Genomic DNA, 6,000 nt, shown 5'->3' with positions numbered 1-6,000 from the left:
AGGCGAACGTGTCACACGTGAGACAGCAGAGCCAGCCCCGGGTCTTGCTGGGGGAAGCAGGAGATCCCACGCTGGCCTGGCTCACTCCTTCCCTGCCCTCACTCCCCCACCCCGTCTCCCTCTATCTCTCCCTGCCTGTGTTGCTGTCCCCTCCCTCTGTCCCTCCGTCTCCGGTCCTCCTTCCCTCCTTTTTGGGAAGATGAGTGGCACCCCACCCGCCAAGCAGCCCTCAACCGAGATGAGGAATCAACCCCCACCTTCCCGATCTGGTCCTCTCAGAGTTTGTTACTTTGGCCCGAAGAAGACTCGAAGATGTGTGATATCCGGAGGCAGTTACAGAATTTAACTGAATTTCTCTGCATGAAAATATGTGGCCCTCAGAGGTCACTTGATGAAAGGAGTCACCGGATCAGCGTGACACAGCCCCGGCCACGTCAGCGTGGGACACCGGGGCAAACGGATCATCTAGGAGTCATTTACACGTTTGTGTCAGACACACCCGACTCCTCTCTCCCTAGAACTGAGTTAGAACCGCTCCGCAGAGGCAGGTCCTGGCCTAAGGGGAGGAATGAACAGGGGAGACTCACGGGAAGGCGTGCAGGCCTCAGGGTTTCTGACACCGAGTTCCGCTGGACCCGAGGAGTTGGGAGATGCCGGCTTTCGTGCAGACCAGTGGACATCTTTCTTTCTTTCTGTCATTTGGAATGGAGGGTTTATTCTGTCTGAGGCCGTGGGAATCCAAAGGGGGTGGGGAGAGACACCAACAGCCAGCGGGGGCACGTCCCTGTCCTTCCGGAACTTGGGGCCCAGGGGAGGACAAGGCAGGCAAGCAGGCAATTGAGATGGAGTGTGTGAAATGCTTTGAAGGGGCAAATGGAGACCCTGGGGGCCGGCGGAGGAGCCCATTTGCTGGCACTCAGGGAGGCACTGGGGACATGGGCACAGCCCTAGACAGGCTTGGAGCTAAGGTGACCGATAGCACATGGGGTTCAGCTGACCAAACCCGGCCATGTGGGTGTAGCCCGCAGAATGGCCTGGGACCAGGGGGGGCTTTAGCGATGCAGAGGGGGCCCACTGGGGAGTGGATGGAGTAAGCAAAGCCGCGGAGCTGGACATGAGTGGAGCATGCTGAGGGACTGTGGGAATGTTGGGTGACTCTAGCAGAGGTTCATTTAGGGGAGTCAGGAGAAGGGGTTGGTGAGGGGTGGAGGCCACCTTCCGCATGATGGGAGTCCTGCAGGTCTCTGAGCTGGGAGTGGTCCGGGCAGAGCGGCAGGCTGCCGGGCTTCGAGCAGATCACTGCAAAGGTCGGCTCCAGCTTGGGAAACATAAGCCCGACCAGGTGGAAGGCTTGTCCCTGCTAGCCATCTGTTGAAGAAGGGTCACATAAGTGCCACCTGGCTTCCTGGGGGGAGATAGCATCTGGGTGGCAGAGAGCACTCCCTGGGGGGAGATGTTTGATGGGGCCTGACCATGATTTATTCAGCAGCATCAGACACCTGCGGTCTGGGGCCGCCGCCGGCCTTGGCCGCTCTCCAGGACTCATTCTGGGTGCGCACGCCTGTCTCTTTGGATGACCAGGGTGTGGGGGATGGGGCACGGAGGCCAGGCCAGAGGGAGCGGCCTCCTCCATCTTTAGGTGGGTGGCAGAGGGGACTGAGGGATGTGTCCAGCTCCCCTGGTGGCCTGCACTGCCTGCTGCAAGGGTCCCAGGGCCACTGCTCCTGCCCAAGGAGCTCCACTTTTGGCTCACCATTGCGTGACACTGTGTCCTCGTAATCCTAGACAGAACTTACCGCCCCCAACATCCTGCCGACCCCTCTCACGCCCTGTGTGTGTGCTCGTGCCCACATGTGTGTGCATCCATGTGCATGCTGTGTGCTTGCAACCGGGAGGTATGCCGTGTTTTCATGAACCCAAACTAGCTTTATGTTGGCACAGACTTAGAGTCAATCATCACTGGTAAAAACAAAGCAAGACAAAAACCAGCTAGCATTTGCGGGAGCAGGCGGCCCGACCCCAAGTTCATGGTTCAATTGCAGGGACGACAGTCTCATTCTCTGCCCCCAGAGCTATGTCACATACTTCTTTGGGTCATCCTGACAGTTTTTAAAACTGCAAATTTGATCGTTTTGCTTTTAGAAATTGTTTTTATGTAGCTAATGATTTAATAGTGATCCGGGCGCAGCAGCCGGTTAGCGTTCAGCTTAGCCACCTGATGTTGGTACTGGCCAATGCTTGAATTTTCACTGCGTGGGATAAAACAGATGCTGTTGCCCTACTACGTTCCACCCACTTTGGATATGTGGCCATGAAGGCTGAGACTGGCCGTGGCTAGGCCTCTCCCTGTCCCTGCTGGGCCACTCAGTTTCCCTAATGACAATGCCCTTGTATTTTGTTTTTAAGCAGGCTCTAAACTAAGCACGATGCAGACATGATCTCAACAAATCATGACCACAAACCTATGAAGCGAGTACCAGTATTATTCCATTTTGCAGGTGAGGAGACTGAGGTTCAGAGAGGCTCAGTGAGGTAGTTGCAGTTACACAGGCTGAGGTTGGGGCACTGATATCCACATCTGGGTGGTCTGTCCCCAGCGCCCAGGAGCGTCACCATTAGGCTGCACTGCCTCCCTCTGGTCCAGTCTCTCTGCCACAGCACGGCTCCTCCTCCACTGCCAGGAACCCACGGAGGACCGTGGACTTGGGCAGTGGACGGGGACAGAGGGGGAGCCCTGTCTTGCAGTGGCGACCCCCCAAGGCCAACTGGGTGACGCACCTGCGTTAGGCTCCCCATCCCTCTGCTCTCCTCAGCGCCTTGCTGCCATGCTCAGTCGGGAGCTAACCGCGGGCCCCCGGTGCGGAAGGGAGGGGAGGGTGGCCGAGCGAGCATCCAGATGGCCCTGCCGCTGAGCGTGGGCTTCATCTGGTCTTCACGTAAAAGTTGCTCCGCTTCCCAGATTGCCTTCGGTGCAGCCATTTAAACACTTGTTTTGTGTTTGTGATACAGAGGAAGAAATTAAAAGGCCTCCAGGGGAAAAACAGGAAGAAAAAAGAAAGCCCAGGAGTGATTCTGGGGGCTCGTCAGGCAAGATGAAGAGAGGAACCAGGTCTGGGACTGGTTTCAAGATTAGAGGAGCAGGTGGCTTCCCCGGCTTGGGCGGTGAGATCCAGGATTCCAGGAGCAGGGCGGAGGCAGAGTGTCCTTCTCGTGACAAAACAGGGCAAGCAAACTGCTGATGACTGAGGAGGGCCTGCTGTGTGCCAAGCCTTTACACACTCTCTCTAGTTCTCTCGACACCCCTGTTTTATGGACAGGGAAAGGGAGGCTTGGCCAGTGTCAGATGGTTGGAAGGTTTCCCCACTAGAATTGCTAGGACGCACACCTTCTGGTCTGCAGCCCAGGATCGCACCTGCCGTGACATTATCTCTTCGCCATGCACTCATGCACCCTCTCCTTCACTCTTTTCATTCACTCCTTTGCATGCTCATTGGCTTTCTTGCTTTTCTGCAAATGCACCAAGCACATGCCTGCCTCAGAGCATCTGCACTTGCTGTTCCCTCTGCGTGGAATGCTTTTCCCCACAGACATCCACCTGGCTCACCCCCTTGCCTCGTTCTGCTGAAGTACACCACCCCGACCACCTGCCTACAGTAGCTCCCCAACACTGCCTCTCTCACCTGGCCCGTGCCATTTTTCTTCACAGTACCACTCACCACTTGACCTTTTATTATGTTATATATTTATTATATTACAGTTGTGAATATTCCCCTCTCTCCTCTACAACCTTAGCTCTTTGAGAGCAGGAGTCTTTCCCGTGTGGTTCACCATTCTCCCTGAAGCAGCTAGCTTGGTGCCACATGTAGAACAGGCTTAAATAGATTTCTGCGTGCTGAGGAGATGAGCACCTACTATGTGCCAGACCCTACCCTGGGTGTGGAGGACACACGCATGGTGAAGACTATCTCTTGCTCTTAGGGAGCTCATACTAGAGAGACAAAGTGAGCAACCACAAGGGCATGGTGGGCCAGCATGGGTTCCCAAGCAAGATGATTCTCTTTGCCCTGGGGCAGAGCCTACTGAATGATGCTTCAATATCGGTTCTCCTCTTTTTCTTAACTGCAGGACCCCAAATTTAGCTGGGCATGAGGTCAGTCATTCAGAATAAAGGCCACCTTTCCCAGCTTCCCTGGCAGCCTGGTGTGGCTATATGACAGAGTTGTAGCCAATTTCCAGGAAGTATCCTTAGAGAAAGGGGGTATGCCCTTCTTTAGCCCTTCCTCTGCTTATTAGATTGTGATGTGATGGCCAGCCTTGAGCAGCCATTCTGGTCCATGAGGACAAGGCCATACCCCAGGGATTGTGGAGCAGAAAGCCCGGGTGCCTGACCCTGAGCCCCAGAATTAATTAGCTGAGCCAAAAAATAAAGCCTCTTGCTTAATCCACTTTTATTTTGGGTTTTCTGTGGCTGACCATTGAATGATCCCAATCCTAGCAGATGCAGCCTTGCATGGAATGGGCAGAAGGTGTCTGGCAGACCTGCTTCCCCACACAGTGTGAGGTGGCCCCATTGCCCACCCAGGGGCAAAGCTGTGGGTGTCCAGTGTCTGGATTTAGGCTGTGGAATGGGACAGGACCCATTGGCCCTGTGGGTGAATTAGCTGTGGTAGCATTTATTCGACCTCTGCTCATTCACCTACCTTGTCATTTATTTGTTCAATCGCACCATCATTTATTCATGAGTTCATTCACTCATCTATGCCTGTGTTAAAACTTTCTGTGAAGCAGGTACCCACAGAGCTGGGACTCGTGTTCAAGCCAGGCAGGGAAACAGTTTGCAACAGAAGCTCCCGTGAAGACAAGAGCAGAGCGGGACTGGCTTGTTCGCCAGGCCTCAGCCCTGACCGCAGGTGTCTCTGAGAAGTGGTCACATTCTGGGTTGCAGGAGCATGCAGTGCCTGGGGGAAGGGCACAGGGCCCTCCAGGTTCCTGAGATGTCCCCTCACCCTTCCTGTGGCTGGGCAGGGGCTTCTGCCGTGCCCCCCAACCCTGCACAAGAGCAAGGAAGACTTTTGAAGCACATTGCACATTCATTATGTCATGAAAGGTGGCTGGTTAGCAGGAGAAGGGTTTGTGTGTCTTGTGGCCTCTGAAAAACTTATAAAGCATAAAGCCTCTCCTTAGCGCATGATGCTAAGAATGTTCTAGAAGTGAGTCAGAAACTCATAGGCCTTGTACCTTTGCTGTAAAACTGAGCCAGGATCCCAGGGGAGGATGGTGTTTAAAAGATCACAGGCAGAAGGGACACCAAACGCTCTCCGAGGCATCCTCAACAGGAAACAGAAAGCAGCTCGGTGAGAAAAAGAAGGAATCACTGGGTGTTTGCCGATGGCTCGGAACGAGCCAGTGCTCTTCTTGGTGTTTGATGGGCCTGTCCTTGGAGACACTGTGGTCAAAATTGAGGATTGCAAGACAGAAGCAAAGCAAACAGATCTATTTTTGTTGTCTTTTGTTGAAACAAACCATCTCAAAACTTGGTGGCTTAAAATAACAATGGTTCCACAATTTCTCATACCTCGATGGTAGGTCAGACTGGGCTCCTAGTTCTTGTGGTCACGGCCGGACCCACCTGCAGAGTGAAGGCAGAGCTTCCATGCCTCCAGAGGCCCAGGCTTGGAACTGGCCCAGCGTCACTTCGGCCACATTCTGTTGGTCAAATCCAGTCACACAACATCCCAGCCTCCCTCGGGGAGCAAATACACTCCATCCCTTGATGGGAGGGATCGTGGGTGTCCCTATGGGCAGACAGACTCCTACTGGAAGCTGATAGGGATCATGGAGCCCAGGAGGGAGATAAGATGGGATTCACACAGATCTGATACATGCACCACATTACGAAATCACGTTCGTTGCATAAAGCGAAGCTCACCGCTCACCTGCATAGGGCTGGTGCTGGGGTTCTGCACAGCAGGCTCTGCCTCTCTTCCACCATCCCGTTTT

Source organism: Artibeus jamaicensis, unplaced genomic scaffold, assembly GCF_021234435.1.
Source record: "Artibeus jamaicensis isolate MK-2021 breed Jamaican fruit bat unplaced genomic scaffold, CSHL_Jam_final contig_233, whole genome shotgun sequence".
Lineage (NCBI taxonomy): Eukaryota > Metazoa > Chordata > Mammalia > Chiroptera > Phyllostomidae > Artibeus > Artibeus jamaicensis.
This window is presented reverse-complemented; position numbering follows the sequence as displayed.